Source organism: Drosophila arizonae, chromosome 5 (assembly GCF_054131065.1).
Source record: "Drosophila arizonae isolate 15081-1271.41 chromosome 5, UAZ_ARI_1.0, whole genome shotgun sequence".
In the NCBI taxonomy this organism is placed as follows: domain Eukaryota; kingdom Metazoa; phylum Arthropoda; class Insecta; order Diptera; family Drosophilidae; genus Drosophila; species Drosophila arizonae.
Window position 1 is genome coordinate 3,035,401 of NC_142925.1, and position 21,148 is coordinate 3,056,548.

Consider the following 21,148-nt stretch of genomic DNA (forward strand, 5'->3'; position numbering starts at 1 on the left):
ATACCCTGTAAGCAATGACGAATAACCAGAAGGGTAGACTTGCTTAGCAGACTAACTGGTCTATTAATTACTTATTATTTAATATTATTTATATTTTTTAGTACTTAGTATTTTATACTTCATTTCAGATAATGAAAGCAAGTCATCGCCTCTCTATGCGATTCTCATGGATTTTTAGTGAGTATTTCAGACCAGCTTCAATTTTAATTTAGATATACAAAAGCCCTTGCCCCCTTTAAGCGCTGCTCTATAAAAAATTCTAATTCTGCGATTTTCAAATTTTAATCAGAATTCATAGTCCATGCTCAGGTCAAGCCAAGTTTGAATTCATAGCTATGCAAATTCGTGAAGTTTGCTCTGGACAGAGCCCAGTTGCTGCTGCTGCTGCAGCAAATTATTCAAAATGATGAGCGTAATAATTATTGTATATATAATATATATTTTATATGTATGCATGTGTGTGTCTGTGTGTGGGTGTGTGTGCTGCTCAAACTAAAATGTTACATTTATGGCGGAATATGTAAATGGAATATGAAATGCTTAGAATAATTTCGCAGCCAAGCATTAAATTAATTTTTGTATTTCATTTTTTGTTATTCTCTGCCAAGCGAAAGTGCAAAACAAAAAGGGAGGCAGAGCATTGCACTTGGGCGTGACCGACTGCGTAATACTCGTTCGCGACGGCTCGTTGAGAGCAATGAAGAGAGATTATGCTCAAGTGAGTCTTTATATTTCAGGAGAATTTTAAACAGAGCAACGCTTGCGTATTCGCTTAACTCTAGAGAATTTTATTGACCCTAAGTGGAGTTCAAAGACGAGAAGCATACGCGACTATGTATACCAGCTATCAAGCGTCCAGAAAGACTTTGAAGGATTGATAGAGAGATGGTAGATGCAACTAGCCGAATATTAAAGCAAAACCAATATGCTTGCTTTTTTGCACTTGAGCGTGTATAAAGCATAAATATACAAACTGCACTTTGGTGAGCTGCTACTGTTGCTGAGCGCTTTACTCAGCTTTCCTGCTCACCTTCTCGCTCTCTCTCCTTGTCTCTCTGCCTGTATTTCCTTCACTTTCAGCGGCTATAAGTGTGTGAATGCCGCAAACAAAATGATGATGAACGAAATTCCCCAAAGCAGCCAGCGACCCTGAAGTACAGACCAGCACGCACACACGCACACACACACACACATTCGCACAGATACACAGTTAGAGCTGTGCGAGTGTAGAGCAGGGTCATAAATGCCATTATTATTTGTAAACATTGCGACAGCGAGTGGCCCAAATTGTTAACTTGGCTACAAGGTCGCGCTCATAAACATGTGTATAGAAACAAAAAAAAAGCATTCAAATAACAAGCAACAACAAATAAAACAAAGCATAGAGCGAGAGGGAGAGCTAGACTGTGTGTGAGAGAGAGGCACACATTATACTAGACAGCATGCAAAAGTTTTAATTAATTTTCGTCTGTACGAACCGCAAGTGCACGTATGCGTCCGCTTAACGGCTTTGGCTTTGAGCCTGTGTGCGTGTGTGCGTGTGTCTGTGCGCCACACACTCACATTGAGTGTATCCCAGAACGGCAGCAACAACAACAAATGTCTTGACCCAAATGTAATCAGATAATTTGTTGTGCAGTGCCAATATTTGCAAAGCCGCTGCGTTTATTTGAAGTTCATAACAATTTTGTCAGTTATTAAAGGCGCACACAAGCAAACACAAGCAGGCACACACACACACGTGTACGCACACCTGTAAGCACCTGTACACAGCTTGGCACAGATTTCGCCTTGGGGCGTTGTGCAAATATCGCATGCCTAGGCCTAGGCCGAGGCCTACGCCTAAATGTTGCTCAAACAGTCAGTCAGGCAGTCAATCAATCAATCAAGCAGCCAGTCTGTCAGTTTGTCAGTGTGTCTAACAGCAAGTGAAAGTAGCACAAAAGAGCAACAGCCCAAAATTGATTTAATAGAACCAAATTATGCGGGCACAGAGAAACGGAAAAACAATGCAGTCCATGTTTATAGAACCAATATACATGTACAACATATATTGGCCTACATGTGATATATCATTTCAAATGCATTGTTTTCTACCTGCCAATATAATTTGAGTGCAGCAAACAGCAGAAAGAGATAGAGATAGAGAAAGAGAGAGAGAGAGAGCATGGCATGGCTGTTGCCATAAATTACACAGGCCAACAAAATTGTGTAGAGTTATTGTAATCGAGCAACGGAATCTGAACTTTAGCATAGACATTTAAATTGCTTGCATGCAGCACGTAGGCTGTAGCGCCTTTCTATGCAATTCTCATGACCAGCTGTAAGTTTTATAATGGATTCAATTTTGTATAGTTTTGTGAATAGATTTTAAAGCAATGTTTATCATAATCTTAATCTTAGCATGTTGAGTTCTTCTCTATGCGATTTTCATGTCTCAATATCTTAATTAAATAATTCGTTATGAGCTTAGCGTATCTCTTTCCATTTGTTTGTCTACGCTTAAAGTCATAAACCTTCTTTCCCTGCTGAAGTATTGTTTATTCTATCTCCTTCTATTTGTGTTTATACCCCCGCTCTTAGATAATTCAACTGCCCTTCTATGCAGCTTTCATGATCTGCTGCTCAGACTTTGGAGTTTGTCTGAAAGTCCAGCGCCTCACTTTCACTAACCCTTTCGGAAATTTCTGTTGAATTTATTAAAAATCTTCGCAAGAATTCCCTTTGCTTGCTGTCTGCTCTCTCACGAAGATTTTTAACTCAATTTAGAACAGCTTGCGTCAAAGTAAAGCCTATTTCTTGGTTACCAAATCGTGTTGGCCAGTGTAATTGCTTAATCGCAATAAATGTTTGTTTTTGCACATTAGACCAAATATTATAGATGAACTGGCCGAATTCCACATTTAATGACTTTGATTTCTAAAATCCATTATAATCAGATCAAAGTAATTTTGCATTATGATTGCATGCGTGTGTGTGTGTTTCTATTCACAGATAAGCTGAATGGATACTTTTGTGTTGATTCGCAGGCTTTTGGCCTGTCCCCAATTCGAGTCGAAATTCAGCTTCAGTTAACTTTTTGCATGCAGCTTAAAAATTATTTTTAAGTTTTCAATTAAGTTCTGAGCTGAGCTCGCTTTGTTTGTCTGCCAGCCAATCCCTAAATTCTTTAAAGTCCAATGTCAACTAACTTGCCAACACAAACTCAAGTGCGAAGTTTTCAGTTAAGTCGCTTTTGGTCTGCAGTCGAAATGTTGCATTGCAATAACTAAGACAGAAAAGAAGAAGAAGAAAGTCGAACAATTTTGAAGTGAACGAAAAACTGTGCTCGAGCTTAAGCAGCTGAACTGAATTTCTTAGTTAGACAAATGTTTTAATTAGCTGAAATTATTTGCAGTTGTCCGCTTGAAATCAATTATTTTGCGAGCTGCTCTTCAATTCTTAACTGCGGGAGCTGCGGGAACTACAGCAGCTAGGTTACATTTTATTTGAGCTCACGCACACACACACACACATACAGATATTTGTGTGCACACAGTTGTGTTCATGAAAATAGTAGCGCTGCATTGCAGAAAACTTCAACTCAGTGAAAGAATTACGTTTTCCACTGAAAAGCATAAGGATGCCAACATAGAATAGAATTTCAAAGAAAAATAAATATAAAATCGTTGCTTGCGATGAAAAGCCATTTGTTTTTCTTGACAATTTCCGAGAAGTAAAATTGTAAAAGAAAAACACCTTAGAAACGAGCTGCTTGCTCAAAGCAATTATAATTATAGTTGAGTAATTTATTATAATACATTTTTAGGTATGAATTGATGAATGAATGAATTTCATACGTACTATATATTCAAGGAAATATTAAAAATTAAATGTTATTTCAACACTTTATTTTACCTTCTGTAAACTTATAAATATATTTATATATATATATATATATAAATGTATATTCACACAATCAGATACTCTTCTGATCCATTCCACCTCCCATTTCCCCCATTTCCCGCACGAATTTTCTGCAGAAATGTTTCGGTCATTTACAGATCAAGCTGAAGTTTCCACGAATCAATTTCCGCTACCGAAATGCCACTACCAATATTTCCTTTCGCAAATTTATCTATATATTTCCTTTAACAAATATATCTATAGAGCTTTCAGTTTGGCTTTTCATCTGCAAAATAATACTGCATTTCCCTGGAAATGTTCATTATTGTTATTTGAAGCGAAATATTCTAGGGAACTCAAACTATGTCACAATTCACCTGAAGCTCTTAGGCTTAGAATTGTTAGCTAATATATGCATATTTCGACTATAGATATTTCATTAATTCTTGTTTAACATATTCAGCTCAATAAAAGTAAGCAAAGAAAATATGTTTTACATTTATAATATATGTCTATATATATATACAGGTCAGAGGTCTAGGCTTAAGGGCTGACAGTTTGTTTCCTGTCCACTAACACGTTCGTACACGATTGCTTTCAGCCTGTGTTTTTTTCTTCCTTTGTTTTTTTTTTTTTTTAGCAGCTTGCTGGATTGCAAAAAGTAGGCAACATATTTCAATTGAAAAGAAAAACTACATTTCAGCTACAACAAAACATTACACTCGGCTGCTAGTGGATAGTGGGGGGGGGGGGGGGGGGGGGTGGTGTATTGGTAGTGGGCGTGGGCCGAGTAACATTGAGGCATTGGGGGGCTGTTCATTCTTTTTCACAGTCAGACACGAAATCATTTCGAACGTGGCTGACGACAAAAGTTAAACGAGGTCAAAGTGTATGAATGCGATTCGAGCGTATTGACCGTTGACTGAATGGCTGGCAAACATGCGAGCCAAACACACAAAAAAACAAGAATGCAGACTGCCAAAAGTATCTGTAGCTGTAGCTGTATCTCTCTCTCTCTCTCTGTGTGTGTGTGTGTGTGTATCTGTGCATTTGTTTGTGTTTGTGTTTGATTTGGGCGCTGCTTGCATTATTTATTGAGCAGCCGCGCTGATTAAATTTCAATAAAATTCCAAAATGCTGACAAATTGCTTGCCCCATTATCATTTCCTCTGGCTGCCACGCCCACTGCTTAAGCAGTGTCGCCCCCAATTGCAATTACGTGCGCTTCTGTCTTCCTCTTGCATCATCTTTGCTCTGTCTGCGTGCGTGTGTGGGTGTGTGCGTGTGTATGTGTTTTTTTAATACATTTCTGTGTGCGCGTCTTTTGCAATCGCCGCAGCTTCCTTTTTGCATTGACTACTTCGTTGCGGTCTCCAGCCGCCAAAGCGCTCATGCAAAAGCAATTTCCTGAAGTTTTTACCCCACACGCACACGCGGGCAATACGCGACCTCAACGCATTGGCCAAGTCTCTGTGTGTGCGTGTGTGTGTGTGTGTGTGTGTGTGTCTGCACGACACTCGACAGCATTCGAAAACCAATACGACTGCGATTATGCGGCTCTACATATACATATGTGTGTGTCTTGTCTCTCTGTCTATGTGTGTGTGTGTGTGTGCGCGCACACTCAAACTTACAAATTGCGCGCTGTAAGTAAGAAATCATTGAGGTTGGTCGCCACACTAATGGAAAACGACAAGCGGCATGTGGGCAAACGTTTTTCCCGTCGCCCGTCGCCCGTCACTCGTCTCCTGCAGCACGTCTCCTCTGGCCGTGCCATGCCCACTTTTGCCTGTGGTTGCAATCTCCTTAGTTTTGCGTAGACCCTTTGCCCCTTGATGCTTGCGTGCCACGCACGTAGCCGGATGTTGCCCGAACGATAGTTGTCGTTGTCGTTGTCAGCTCTGCGGTTTCTGTGGGGTGGTGGCATGGGGGTTCAGAAGGGTGAGGGGTGGGGGTGGGGGTGGAGTAGCTAGGTTACTGCTGCAAGTTTACTTCACGTTTGGGCTTGGTCACCGCAAAAGTTTAGCTGCTAGTTGCGGCAGAGAGTACGTCCTGTCGTCGGCCCGTCCTGGCCGTCGTCCACTGCGGCTGCTGCGTGCCGCTGCTCCTGGCCGCATTACAGGATCAATTTCTTTTCCCAGCACTGATTTGCCGCTGTCCAGGCGGCCGCAACCGCAACGAGTGCTGTCATTAATGTGTGCGCCATTTCTTCGACTCGGCCAACAGCTGCGGGCCGAGTCTCTGGCTGCTTGGCTTAATTAAATGTGTAACGCAATAAGCACGTGACATTAGCAAAGGCGAACGCTATTTAGAATTCTGACACACTTAACGAGCAGCAGCTCGACTTAAGAGCAGCCTCGCCGTTTCTCTTAAAGCTGCGCACTGGAAGCGCGTCAGCTGTCAAATGAAAACGAAAACTGACCTGCGATGCACTGGAAGGAGAGACACACTGAGAGAGAGAGAGAGAGACAGAGAGAGGCGCTCTCTTACTGCACTTGTACTCTCACTCTCACTCTCTCTCTCTCTCCCGCTCTCGCTTGCTGCGCCTGCGCTGGCTTTCCAGCTGTCAGACAGACACGAAGACGGCGACTTGGCTTGGCACACGGAAAGCCAACGGCCAGGCAACGTCGTCGTTGGCCACATCGTCGCCGACTGTGTCGCTTTGCTCGTCCTGCCTCGTTGTCCTGCTCGTTGGCCGTGGCCAGAGTGTCCTTTTCAGTTCACTTCGCATACTCGTCGTAAGCTGTTCACGTTGCGGCTGCCACGCACGGCTCGTCCAAGCACAACAAAAAGAAAGCAAGTGGAGGCAAAACAACGCAAACGACAACAACAACAAACGCAAAAGCAACAGCGACAATTGTTAACAACAACAGAAAAATAAAAAAAATAAAAGAAAAAGGAAAATAATAATAAAGGCGAATTTCCGCCGTTGGTCGGCAAGAATTATTTTTGGCCAGGCAAAAAAAAAAAAAAATATATATATATAAATTGGTTAGCGAGCCGCCAAAAAGTTGTTAAGCAAAGGCGGCCCGTGTGCGTGTGTGTGTGTGCATATCCTTGTTGATCCTTGCAAACGCATAACTGTGAAAGGCAGCAACAAGCCGTAAAGTACGTCTCGGTGCGTGTGTGTATGTGTGTGCCTCTCGCTCGCGCTCTGCGTGTGTGTGTGTATGTGTGTGTGCACAACTAAAAAGCTGCCAGCAACAACAGCGACAAAAATAATAAAATATATGTATAAAAGTGAAAGCGGAAACGGAAACGGAAGCAGCTAGGCAGCTGGTAGAGGAAACAGAAGCGAGTGGCAAAGCGGCAAAACGGCAAAACGGCAAAAAGGCAAAAAGCATAAAGCTAAAAAATAAAAGAAGGCAACTGCCATGCCATGTGCTGCAGCTGCATTCATGTTTTGTTAGCACTTTGACCCAAATCGTAGAAAGTGTGTAAGTGTGTGCGTATGTGTGTGTGTGTGTAATACATGAGCGATAAGCGGCAAGGTGTCAATGCCGTGTGCGACAACAGCAGCAGCTAAAAAGTCGAGCAAGCACAACAACAACAACAACAGTGCAGGACGTGACACGCACAGGATAACTGAGAGCCGCCCACGAAGACAAGCATGCTAAGCAGATAAACTGATAGCTGTGTGCTCGACTTCTAGGACTTGAGTGCATTTCAGCGGCATCTGGAGCAGCAGCTGGAGTAACGGCAGTTGACAGACAACAACAGACTACAGTTAGCAGCTTCACACATGTGAGTTTTCTTTTCTCTCTCGTTACTCTTTTGACACCTGTAAAATGGACGACTTTTACTTTGACTTTGGCCCAGAGCCTCGCCGCGGATATACAAAGTTTTTGGCATTCGCTAGTTTATGGCCCACAACTTCACACATACACACACACACCCACATCTACATATCCAGCTCCTTTCAACACTTTTGGCAAGTTCCCCATTTTCCGTTTCACGTTTTACGGCATTTGCATTTACGGCCCGCACATAAATACGTGCTCTTTATGCGACAGCAGCGGCGTCGGCGACAAGTTAGCGTCTCGTTTGTTAGACTTTCGCTTTTATGCACAAATAAAAATTATATTTGCTGTCGAATTTGTATCAGAGCCGCGCTCAGACTTCGCCCTGCTGCGAATCTCTTGCCACACTTAATTGTTTTGCCTATTTGCTTTCATTATCGTAACTAGACTTGGGTTGAGGCTCGAAGGCTTTCGATACTTTAGCTGAAAAAGTAATATTAGAGCTGAGCTCTGGTTATATTGAAATGAATGTTTGCTCAAGTTTTCTGCTTTAAGTTCTTCAAATACCTTCGTCATATATTGCTTATATTTTCGCTTACTGTTTATTTATTTAGGCTCTTATAATCGAATGCAGTTTTAGCTGGTTAGGGATTGTCGGACATCTTTTTCATCTTCTTTCAATTTTGCTTATGTTTTTACAATATTTTGTATTTTTAGACGTATTTTAAATTTATGCTGACCACAAACATAACAAAATAAAGTATTTTTTATTTATAAGATATTATCTATTAGAGTTTATTTTTATTAAAATGTCCTCTAAAAATAAAATAATTGAAAATTTGTCTTAAATTATTATTATTATTATTTTTTTAAATATTTTTAATACTTTTTTCTTCAATTTCTTGTATTCACTGATAGATGTATATATTTATTTACATACAGCTTCAATAATTTAATTGATATCAATAATTATGATTAATTTGTAGCTCTTTAACATATTTCCCTTTTGATTATTTGCTTTATTTTATTTTAAAAGTAATTCAACTTTAATTAGTAACTAACTTAGTTTAATTTGTTGTATATTTGTATATATATTTTAATTTCTGTCCGCATAATTGTTTACCAGACCCAAAAAATTGCATGCATCTGTATATTTTCAAATTACCTGTATCCATAGTCAATCCTCAGCATTTATACTTTAGCAGAAGAGTTTGTAATCTTGACTTCAGAAATTTGGCATGCTGTAGATACAAACGAAACTAGAAGAAGTAGAAGTTCTCATCATAAGATTCATTAAAGAAGCTGATCGTACCATCTCTGAATAACCAGTTTCAATATATTTAAAAAAAACTTCCTATGTAAGCGAGTCGTTTGCCTGTTCACTTTTCATCTCTCCCTCTCTCTCTTTCTCTTTATCCTGTCTGTCCACATCTAGCTGTCTTCTCTAGGATATATCTCGCTCTACCCAATATCTGCATCTTGACTTTTGGGGCCAACGTGTCTTGATAGGTCAATGTGATAGGCCCATACAGATTTCAGTCTCGAGTTCCGTAGTCAGATTTGTGTTGACTGAATTCTGTTTACCTGTTTTATTAAGGTAATACAATCAGCAGCCAGTAGCTACCTTACTTTCGGCCTTCACATAGCTATTTGTCAAATTTCCAATGCAAATTTACTCACAAATGTTTACTGTTGGCTGTCAGCACAACGATCCGAGTTTCGACATGGTCTGTGGATGATGAAGCCTCTGGCTATTGGCCTCTTTCATCTAGTCAGCTGCCAAGCTGTCCATTCGCTTTGCTAAGGAATGTATTCGAAATTATACATATTCTGAATAGGCAAGACTATAAAAGCAATTTGATATGATTTGTCTATCAATTTGAGGCCAGCCGAATTGCTGTCCAAGCTGGAATTAAGAGAGAGACTGAGTGAGGGAGAGAGTGGGAGAGTCGAGGGAAACGGAAGTTGATTTTGACTTTGACTGCGAGCCACGTTGGCTGTTGAGTTGAATGGCCTCGCTGCTTGCCATTTGTGTTTCGCTTGAAATTCTGCTTAATCATAATCCTTCGTTGCCATGTCATTGAAATTAAAATTCCACATTCCACTCGAGTGGCGAAATATGCCTGGCATTTGATATGCTCCTGGGCTCTTTAAGTTATTATCATAATATTCAAATTAATGCACAATTTGGGGCTCGTGAGTGGCAATAAATTGAGTATTTTAAATGAATTTCCGTTCCAATTATGCCAATCGAATGCTGAAATTTTCGCAAATGAAGTAAGTTTGCCTTAAGTTAATCAAAAATCGACAACGTTTGCTATCGTCGTCTGATTATTTTTTGGTTGAGACGTGCCATAAACAAGGCCAATGCGATTATGCCAACTTAACGCAATAACAGCCGCACGACTAAGCGCTATTAAGGCGTGCGGGACGGTGGGTGTGGCAGTGGCGGCGGTTTCCTAATGAAATGACAAAAAGTAAAACACGGCAAAATTGCTGAGGAAAAGCCAAATATTTGCCTAGAGCCTTGGGGAGCGAGACGCGAGCTAATGGCAAAAAGTCGCTGCAGACTACGTGAGGCACTCTATCTATCTATCATGTGTGTGTGTGTCATGTGTGCATGAGCAGAATATGTCTAGGTGACGCTGCGGCTAGAAAGCAATTAAATATATTTCCGCTTCGATGTCAAAATTAATGTGAATTTGATATTTGAAAGCGCGCAGCACGCACAGGCCGCAAGGAGTGAGCGAGACAGAAGAGAAGAGGCACAGAGAGACAGACAGTGGGTATGTGGGCGTGGCCAGCTGACAAGATGCCTGACTCTGTGTCAGCGGGCACGACTGTCGAGGCATTTAACGAGGCCAGCCAACAGGCTTTCATTGAAAGGCTCCAAAGACGTCAACGGCGGCTGAGAGCCCAAAAGCGTTGCACGCCTGCCTGGAGGATACACGTTAACATGCTAAATACGGCAACGCCTGTGGGGTTGACTCCAGTTGTTGTTGTTGTTGTTGCCGTATGTCTGGACGTTGACACAAATTTTAGCTGACAGCGGGCCGCTTCCCAAAGGGCGCACATGTAATTGCTAATGAGTGTACGGCAGCCGATGGGGCGTATGCGCAATATGCCCTTTGGATATGGATATACACACACACACTGACACACAATATATGTTAAGCATACGCCACGTTGCGCACAAAGTTAAAATGCCAACGTTTTGACTGTTGGCTAAACATCTGCTGGGCAAGGAAATATATGCGCATAAGTAGAACGTATATATATTATGAGATATCTATATATATTTTAATAGGCAAGCACTATAAAGCAGCAAGCAGCAGCACTTTTTTTTGCCAGTCCAAGATTGAGATTGTCTTGCCTGTGTGTGTGTGTGTGTGTGTGTGTGTGTGTGTGCTGTCTAGTTATTTATGCAAAATATCTACAAGCATAATAACAATGGCAAATAAAAAGCAAACAATATTTAAATAAAGGATTATGAAGACAGGACAGACAGGACTTGGCCTGCAGCACGACGAAAAAAAACAACATGGCAAATGGAAGACTTGACTGCGTGTCTCTGTGTGTGTGTGTAGTTGGCTCACTGCCTGACAGGACACTCGTATATAGATATAAATTTATATATATTTAGTATCACAGTAGCTGTAGCTCTCCGCTGCGTAGACTGGCTGGCAGCCTGCTGCGCTCCGTCTGTCTATGTCGCCGCATATTTTATTGTCTCTCTCTCTCGCTCTCTCACTCTCTCTAGCTTTTGTTTTGCCTCATTTTCTTTATTTTCTTTGTATTTTTTTAAATTCATTTTTATTCATTAGAGATTCAGGATGATGTCATGATGTTAACCAAGAAACGCGTCTCAATTCGTCTCCGTTTGCACGTACAGCCAATTTTTATGCTAAGCATACGATTCTGACTCTCTCCCCCTATCTCTCTCTCTCTCTCTCTTTCACTGTCACTCCCTCTTCCATTGTCTCTGTGTAAACATATGAATTTGAAGCACCCATTCATATCATTCTTTATTCCATCTCATATAAGCATTGTCAGCTGCTGCTTCCATCTCTTTTTGTTGTGACTGTGAACTTTTAATTTCCATTTATTTTTTGGCCGACTTTTTGGCCCAGCTGCCCGAGGCTTATCTGCCTCGCCACGCCCTGCCTAGCGCCGCCTCCTTCTATTGTTGCACATTGTGCACACTGCAGTCGAGCCTTGGTCCTTGGCGCTGCTTCTACTGCTTCTACTGCTGCTGCTGCTTCTGCTGTCCGCATTGTGCAGTCTCCTTTGTAGATATATATCGCCGGCCCTTTAATGCCTTTCCATTTGATTGGTTGCCTGCTCGCTCCTGATACCCTGTGCAGGCCTCAGAGCATGCTAATATTGCTTTGCCTGGCCACGTCTTAAGCGCAGTAGATTCCCAGCTTATGGCAAGCATATATATATATATATATAGAGAGAGATATCATATCATTGACTATAGATATTTATGCGTATGAATTGAGAGTTGGTCAGAGCGCTGCTTAGAGCTTGGAGATAAAGCATATGTATGTATATGTATAGCTGCTAAAGAGATGAGCTATTCGTATTATTATTATTATTACTATTACTATTAGTAAACCGAGAGTCGCTCAGTGGCTTCACTGGATTGCAGTCATTGCCCCAATCAAATCTCAATGCTTAAATGGATAATTAATATTGATATGCAGTCTAGATGGAGCCTGGAACTTCTTGTAGTAGTGACACAGTCAATCGACGGAATTAACTAAATTCTTTACATTCATCATATACGATTTGAGCTAGGGTATTTGGAATTTATGCCCACTGCTGTCAACTGGCGCTTTGGAGTTGTCGCATTGGGCATTCAATTTGAGAAGTTCACATTGAATATTGAAGTGAAAGTTTGCGTAGCGTAAATCATTTACTTTTATATGTTCAGCATAACTGCGAGCTGCCCTCTAGTAATAAGGGGCGTATACTTAATGCGCAACGCACTTGCCATTTGGACGGGAAAGCTTACGAAAATATTAAGCAAATTTACGCAGTCTGCAGAGAGAGAGTGAGAGAGAGAGAGAGAGGGTGAGAGGGAGGGGGAGAGTGGGGTAACATGGTGGCTGTGTAGTAATTTTAATGACTGAACGAAATGAATTTCAACTATGGGCCATAAACATTTATAGAATAATGAGCTAATTAAATTTACAACGCGTTTTTCGAGTGCGCTTAACAAATTAAGCGTCTAATGACGACTCTTGCATAATCAAAGACGTTAAATGCCAAAGGCACACTTCCAGATACTTATGAGCGTAAGCCGAGCTACAGCTATAGCTACAGATACAGCTGACTTCAAGATACAGATACAATTGCCGGAAGCTTAACTTGATTGGGATGTAGAAAAGTGTTGGAGTTTGTGTTGTAAATGGATAAGGATATTTATGTGCTGAACGTTGTTTATATATTTAGGAACAGTAAATAAGTTTATGGCGATTTGACTGGGGTGAGAGAGGAGAGGAGAAGATTTTTGCAGGCGACGATAAAATTTAGTAAGAAATATTTAGATAGACTTTGTTTGGCTGCTGAGAATGCGATGAAGAGATTGTTGTAGGTGGAGAAGGTTATTTTGAAAACAGTGTGTGAACAGAGAACTGTGTAGATAGATAGATAGAAAGATAGATGGATATATAATAAAAGTAATAGATAGGTAGAAGGATAACAAGATATCTAGACAGATAGATAGAAGATAAGATGCAGAGATAGATGGATATTTATAGATAGATTGAAGTATAGACATTAAAATGCAAATCACGATTTTATGAATGAGAAAGCCAAGAGCTAGATCTAGCTTATTATCTTTATCTATGTAGTTGTCGATAGAAAGATACGTAAGTAACATATATAGACGGATAGCTAATAAGAGATTCCTATGTACATATAGATATTCCGATACATTTTTATGAAGTTACATATTTGAGATAGATATATCTTTTATCTATAGAGCTATAGAAGCATATACCAAAAATGCTTTCTCTGTAGGGTTTGTGATAATATACGTAGACACAAAGTTATACGGATATAGATACATGCCCTATTTACATAATCCTTGCTCGCCTAAATGAAATAGAGATACAATTATCTTAGCCAGGGCTAATTTCAAAGAGAGTTGCCGTAATTATGATATCTGTGGATAATTACAAACTAACGTTGCTACATTCACAGCTCTGATTGGCCCTCGGGCTATTCAACCATCAATGGCAGCGGACAGCTAATCTATGGGAATGGCCGTTAGCCTTAGCTGACCAACGAGTCTCCTGCTCGCCCCTCCCTGCCTACCGGCCTAAGGTAATCAATCAATTTGAGCAAGACTCACGCCCAGGTGAGATAGTTTGCCAGGTCGCTAGAGGCTATTCCACCTCATCTGCTGCTGTCTCTGCCGCTGCTGCTGCCCATATTGTATTACTGTTAGCGTTATGTAAGCAATAGTTTGACAAACGAATTTGGTTTTCGAATTTGTGCTTAATTATTGAGTATCAACTAATTATGCTGAGAGCCAAGAGCCCAGGACGTGGTGTCCACTGGCCCAGTGATTTATTTAACTTTTATCAAATGGAAGAGGCAACTCATGTGTGAGTGTGTGGGAGTGTGGGTGTGCGTGTGTGTGCAGGCGTTGCCCTGCTACAGTCGGTGTACATATGTTTGTCGATGTTTTACCTTGAAATCCGAACATTCTATTAGCACAAAATGAATTATTAATAAGTGTGTCAATGTGGTCTGACTAACAAGGTGTGCGTGTGTGTGTGCCCCTGTGTGTGTGTGCCCCTCTGTGTGTGTGTCAAAGGACTTAACCGTTAAAAGGGGCGTATACGCAATGTGTGTGCTGTGTGCTTTGCGCCGTGTGTGTATGCATGTGTGTGTGTGTGCCAAGTCATTAAAAGCTGCGACAGACCTGAAAATAGAAACAACAGGCCAACTAAGAAGCTTACCTTTAACACAAACACGCAGAAAGACAGAGAGGGAGAGAGAGAAAGATAGGTAAAGAGGGAGTAGGTTAGCTAGAGAGTTGGTTAAACTTTAGGCTTTGTTTATTTAGGCAGACATTTACGTGTTGTTCGCTCGGTGTCGAGCTTTGCGCTTAAGCAGAAAATCATTAGTTAAAATACGCAAATATCTCTAACGTTTTTATTAGCCCAGCAAAAAGTAATTGCCCGCAATTAGGGCTTAAATTGTATGGTCATAGAGGCGCCAATGCATTGTTCTACACAGAGTGTAGCGCGAGAGGGAGAGAAAGAGAGAGAGAGGGGGAGCACACATTGTGCGGGCTGCTTGGGCTTCCCTGGGGATTAAGCAAAGCGTGAATACGTTTTTTGCTTGCTCGTTAACTAAGAATTACCCCATGTGCACACACACACACACACGCGCACACTCACACAAACAGTCATGCATGCTGCTTTTTCCTTTTTCGGTGCTTTCTTCATGTCTTTGCATTTGGTTTACTTTGTATTTTTATTGAAACGATTTTTGTCTCCTTTGCGCTCTGCTCCAGCTCTGCTCGCATTTCCATCTATTTCTCTGCCTCTCTCTCTCCTCGTCTTTTGTTGTCTGCCTGGCATAGCTTAGCATACAAATGCTACGCTACGTCTGTCTGTGTGTGTGTGTGCTTGGTGCGTCCAGCTCAGTGAAGCATGTGCTTATAAAGTTGTATTTATATATATATAAATATGCCCACATTTATAGGGCATGCCTCTCACTCTCCCGCTGCCTCTCGCTCTGATTGACACTGACTTGCTTTTCTCTCTCCCTCTCGCTCTCGCTCCCTCTCTGTTTATATATGATCATTATAGTATAGCTGCTGCTGCTGTTTACTCGTGCGTATTTCTGTGCTAGTTTTTTTTTTAGCTTTGGCTTCAGCTTCTGCTTCTGCCTTTGGCTGCTTTGCATAAAAATGGGCAAATGTGAATTTTACGCATTTGAATTTGAATTTTCAATTGAAATTCATGGTCGAGCGCTTCGGTCGAGTGACACTCGACAACAATTATAGCGAGCATTTAATTGAATTATTGAATGGCTGCCATTTTTCATGTAAACACCAAATGCATTTAAACTTAATTTCGCGCTTTCATCTCTCTCGCTCTCACTCACTCTCTCCCTCTCTCTCACTCACTCACTCTCTCTCTGTATATTTACAAATTCAATTAAAACTTACAAAGTAAATCACGCGTAATGCAAAACATAGAGCGGAAGAGGGAGAGGCAGAGCGTTATGCTCTCTAAATTTTATGAGCACTCGCACAATAAAGAAAAAAAAAAAAACAAAAAAAGAAAAAGTACATAAAATAAATATGAAATATTTGCAAATACACTCACACACCCACTCACACATATACACTCACAGGCATATTTATTTTATGCGCCTTGCTGTAACTCGTTAGCGATGCGGGGCGGGTCCTGGGTTCAAGGTCCTTTGCCGCAAGGATCAAGTTGTTGCGAGGCGTACACAAATAAAAACGTGTAAGTGCCAACAATAATAAAAACAATGCCCAGCCAAAATGAGCACAACATCAAGATTTCTTTCGCATTTATAACAAAGGCGGAGCACGGGGGGCGTGGCATGGCGAGGCGAGACGAGGCGTAAATGAAATGTAGAGAAACGTAACTAGAAGGCACTTGACAAACGCCATAGGTGTGCAAAGGTGAATGTGTGTGGGCGTGGCACGGGCTGGCCTTAAAGTGCGCCAGGCAAGGACAACGTAGACAACGTATGGAAGCACCTGCACACACAGAGAGAGAGATAGATAGAGAGAGAGAAGGAGAGAGACATACCCTTAGCTGTGCCATTTGAAAGGAAAATGCATTTCAGCTGTGAACACCTTGCCAGCTGGCTGCATGTCACACGCACACACACAGACTCACTCACACACACACACTCTCTCTCTCTGTCTCGCACACTCCTTGCCACACACACTCGGCGCCCAATTCAACAATTTAACAACGCGTTACGCCAAATAAAAGACGCTCAACTTAAATTACGGAAATAAACATTTTGCACGCTGCAGCGCCTCTTAAAGCGACTCCTTGGTCCTGCTCGGCGCAGGATACTGCGATTCATTTCTGTTATGCGATAAGACTGCAAGAAAACAGCAAAAGAGTGGGACCAAAAAAAAAAAAAAAAAATGTTAAAAGCACGAGAAACTTTTCCAAATATGCCGCGCTGCCTCGCGAGGTGCCTTCGATTAATTTTAATTGAGGCGACTCATCTATGGAAATTTATTTGCGATAAACGAGCTGAAATACTTTTCTGGAAGATGTATTTTTATTTTTCGGAAATAATTCTTATGTTAAATTGCTAAATTTAAATTGCTAAACATTTACCAGTTAACTATTTCCGAAATGTGCTTTGTACAAGTCAAAAATATTTATTAAAATTTTAGGAAATATTTCCGAATTTTCATAAATTTTTCGGGAATATTTCCGAAAATTAATAAATTTTTCCGAAAAGTGTCCGAATTCGTACTGCAAATAATATTCAAGAATTTTGCTTAGAAATGCAAAAAGATTTTAAGCTTAGAATTCCACTTAGCTGCTCAAAAGACTCCGAAATTCGGACTGAGACTCTGAGTTTTGTTTTCAGATAGTGGTTTCTCTTACCTGCAGCCCGAAAGAGTATTCAATCTTATTTTAAGTATATTCTTAAAGCTACGCACAATTTGTATGTCTTCAAGATAATCAAAGTTCTCCGAAGACTTTGAAGCTTCCAGTTGTAAATGAGAGCGAATTGTCTCGGAAAGCTTTAAATCCGAGCTGGTAAAGAGAATGTGGGATGCACGCGAGCCGAGTCTGGGTTATCTGCTTAAAGCATTTGCTTGCTCAAGAGCGAGTCGAGTGTGTCGTCCGTCCTCGGCGTTTTATCGGGGAACGTATCAAACAACCCGCTTTGACACTTTCAGCGTCTATCAAAAGGGCGTCATGTCAAAATGTTTCTTTGCTTTTTTCGCTGGTTTTGCTGTCGCTGCTGCTGTCTCTGCTGCTGCTGTCGCTTGTAATGTGAGCTCATTACCATAAAAGCGCTGCTGAGAGAGAGAATGAAGGCGTCTGCCAGCGAATGCCAAACAGTACGCACATATGAACACAGGCCGTGTGAGAAGGAAGGCGCAAAGAAGAAGACAAATACAGTAAAAAGCAGACAAGCCGTAAAGAAAGGAAAGCGAAATGAAAACTGCTGGCTGAACTTATAGATGTCTTCAATTTCAGTAATAGCACTTCGGGGCATGTGGGACCTCGACGCAGACCCCTTTGGCCAAAAAACTTTTTTAACTGCTGCCTGGTGGATTTTGAAGTGTGTTAGTGCCGCAGGCAAAGGCGAACGGCAGGACTCGCCACCTCAACCAACCCAAACCAACTCAGCTCAGCTCAGCTCAGCTCTCAATCTATCTGGCTATCTATGCTGTTGGAATGACTAACTGTCTAAGTGTCTCAGTATCTTGGTAGCTGATGAAGCATGCTGATAGCTACACACACACACACACACACACACACGCACATACACGTGTGTGTATACAAAAGGCTTTAAAAATATGCCCGCTGGGGCTTTGGCTATTAAGCTTGGGCAATAGAAAACATTACGGCTACTGTTTGCAATACATTTGAGTGCCAACAGCAAGAAGCTCAGCATGTATATGTATATATATGTGTGAGTGTGTGTGTGATAGTTCTAGTCTGCCTTATGATGAACAGAGTCCTTGCAGCTGCAGCTCGCATATTGAACTGTAGGTGAAAGGCGTATCTCATGCAGAAAGGAAACTTTTCACTGCAAATGCAAATACAACTCAGCAGCTGAGTCGAGCTATTGAGCTGTGCGCTGGGCTAGTCGGATTTGCTATATCCCAGTTGCCAACTGCCTTGTGGAGCTTCCGCCTCTTCCCACATTTGCTGCTGCCGAAAAGTATGCTATGAAAATTTCGCCTGTGTGTGGGCGCATTAAGATGCTATTGAGCGTATGCGAGTGAGGGCATGCCAAAGCTTTTTGGCATAAATACGCCTGGCCACATAATGCACAGTCTAGCTAACAAACACCAGCACATTCCCACACACACACACACACACACACACACTCTCGCACACGCCCACACTTTATCCACTTAGACAAAAGCCTTGGCACGCTGCAGCAAAATTGAATTTGTTTGCGTTTGCCTACGCCAAACTGTAAACTTATGTATAGATGCCGGCAATTCCTGCTGCCTATGGTCTAACCCCAGTTCAAGCCAGGCATTGTCTTGCGCCACACACAATGTGTGTGAGTGTGTGTATGTGTGTATTGCTTTTATCTGCCAGTGCTGCTGCTGTCTGTTTGTCTGTCTGTCTCATTCTTGTAGTCATATTTGCTGGCATTTACTTCATTCAAGATAAAAGCGTATATCATGTCCTTATGCCGTTATCCTTTTATACGCTGCATTCTTTATGCTTTCATTTTATTATCTCTTTCACTTTCAAGCCACACACACACACACACACAGTATACACATACATTGGCCATTAGAGTGGACCGAGGCCTAGGTTTTATGTAGTGGAAAAAAAGCGAATTTAGTTGCGCTGCCTGCAAAAAATAAGAAAGGAAAAAAAAAGTAAAATTATTTTATGCTCAGCCACTGCTGAATGGGCTCTTTGCATTCCCACATAAATTATGCTCTGTATTTACAGTCGAGCATTTTTCATGTGTGCGCTGCTTTTCGGCGCGCACTGTTGTTGCTGCCGTTGTTTGGCCACGCACAGCGCGGAAATTAATTTTGTGCTTTATTGCAACTAATTCGATTATGAGCTGACAGCTGACTGTGACCGACCGCCCACAGTTCATGCTAAACATGCGCATGAACAACAAGCAACAACAACAACAACTGGCAACAACAACAACTGGCAACAAACAACTATAAACACAGCAGGACACGCGCGCTGTCAATGCATTTGCATTGTTTGAGCACTTTTCATACGAATGCAGCCAGCATATGGCAAAAATAAAAATGTATATTTGATAAATATACTCTCTCTGCCTCTCTCTCTTTCCCTCCCTCTCTCTCTCTCTCTCTCTCTCTCTCTCCCTCTCTCTCTATATGTATATCACATCTATCATGGAACTCGCCTCACTTATTATTTGCTTATTAAACACGGTCAAAATTTTGTGATTTATGGCTTTTATTGTTTCTCGCATTTGGCCAGCGACAATCGCGCGCTTTGCAATTGAAATTGCGAAATTGTGAAATTGCGAAATTCGAAAAGGCAGCAAAGCGTTGCAAATGACGTCACGTGCGTCTAATTAATTAACCTCACAGCGGTAGGGCACCAGTCGACCGCCAGCTGGGGCGTGGCAGACAGTCACTCAGCCAGTACGCCGGGCCGGGCAGCTGCTCATAGCGGACGTAAATTAATTTTACATTTAGACGCTTGGCAAATGAGTCGGAAATCGTCAGCATAAAAGCCAGAGTCAACCCAGCACTTCAATTCAGATAAAACTGGACCGCTATCTATCTCTCTCTCTCTCTAAATATATATATATATATAGATTCGTTTAGCTGTTTTATATATACTTATTTATAGCCTGTATCTATTGAAAATGTGTAAACAGAGTGTATTGGTTCCTTTTTATTTAGTGTGCATGACAGGCAATCGGAGGTGGGCGTGGCTGAATTTATCTTTGTGCTTGATTGGTACTATAGTAGAGCTCCTTTTTGGCTATATTTTCGGTCGGGTAGGGGTATGTATGGGAACTTCCGTCCTACCGCCCATCTGTCCCTTCGTGCGTCTGCTCTTCTCGCTGTCCGTCTGACCGTCCGTCCGTTCGTCAGTCATTTGATAGTTTTGTCTATCACTCTGTAGGTTTGTCTGTCTACCTATATATCCTCCCCCGGGAGTGTGTCCGTCCGTCCGTCAATAAGGCTTCTGTTTATAGTTTATCCGATTGTCCGCATGTCTGTCCGTCCGTGCTTGTTCGTTTATTCGAATGTATGAATCAGAATGAGCACATTCATCGCAAACTAGAGCCAAATAATCAATATAATGTAATCGATAACAATCGATAACTAACTTAAGTTAATAGATATCACAATCGTTTTAGGAATCACAAATTTGATATTCAGCTCTATCTAAGAGACGCACATATCATCATATGGCATCTCTTAGTCGAGCATGCCCGACTCAAGTTGTCTTAGGGGTTTCCTCATTTTATTTCTTTTATCGATTTGTTCCGCTGCTCGAATGACTTTATCAGTGGCAACGCTTGTCCCCTCTTAGTCGCCTGGTCACTTGTTACACACACACACACAGCCACACACACACAGAGCAGAGTAAACAGCAAAAGCTTCCACTATATGCATGAATATCCCCATAGTGTCCCATAGTCCAGCGCTGTCCTGTCCGGTCCAGTCCTGTCCGGTCCGGTCCTGTGCCTGGGCTGTCCTATGCCATTTCATTCAGTCCTGCTGCTTGGCAAGCGCCTGCAGCGCATGTTTTTGGGCTGCGCATTTAATGTGCGTCCTGTTTCCA

General features: G+C 41.6%; 1 protein-coding gene across 4 annotated transcripts in view; it reads left to right on the forward strand.

The window, feature by feature from the left end:
* The first annotated feature begins 6,483 nt into the window (after positions 1-6,483).
* Positions 6,484-21,148, forward strand: part of dpr12 (defective proboscis extension response 12) — a 98,482-nt gene continuing 83,817 nt past the window's right edge. For 2 of the 4 annotated variants that reach the window (XM_018012997.2, XM_089470082.1), the window contains exon 1: positions 6,486-7,629. The gene's annotated coding sequence lies outside the window, so the exon portion shown is untranslated. Of the gene's footprint in view, positions 7,630-21,148 lie in introns of all 4 variants that reach the window. The other 2 variants (XM_089470083.1, XM_089470084.1) reach the window with 2 other exon arrangements.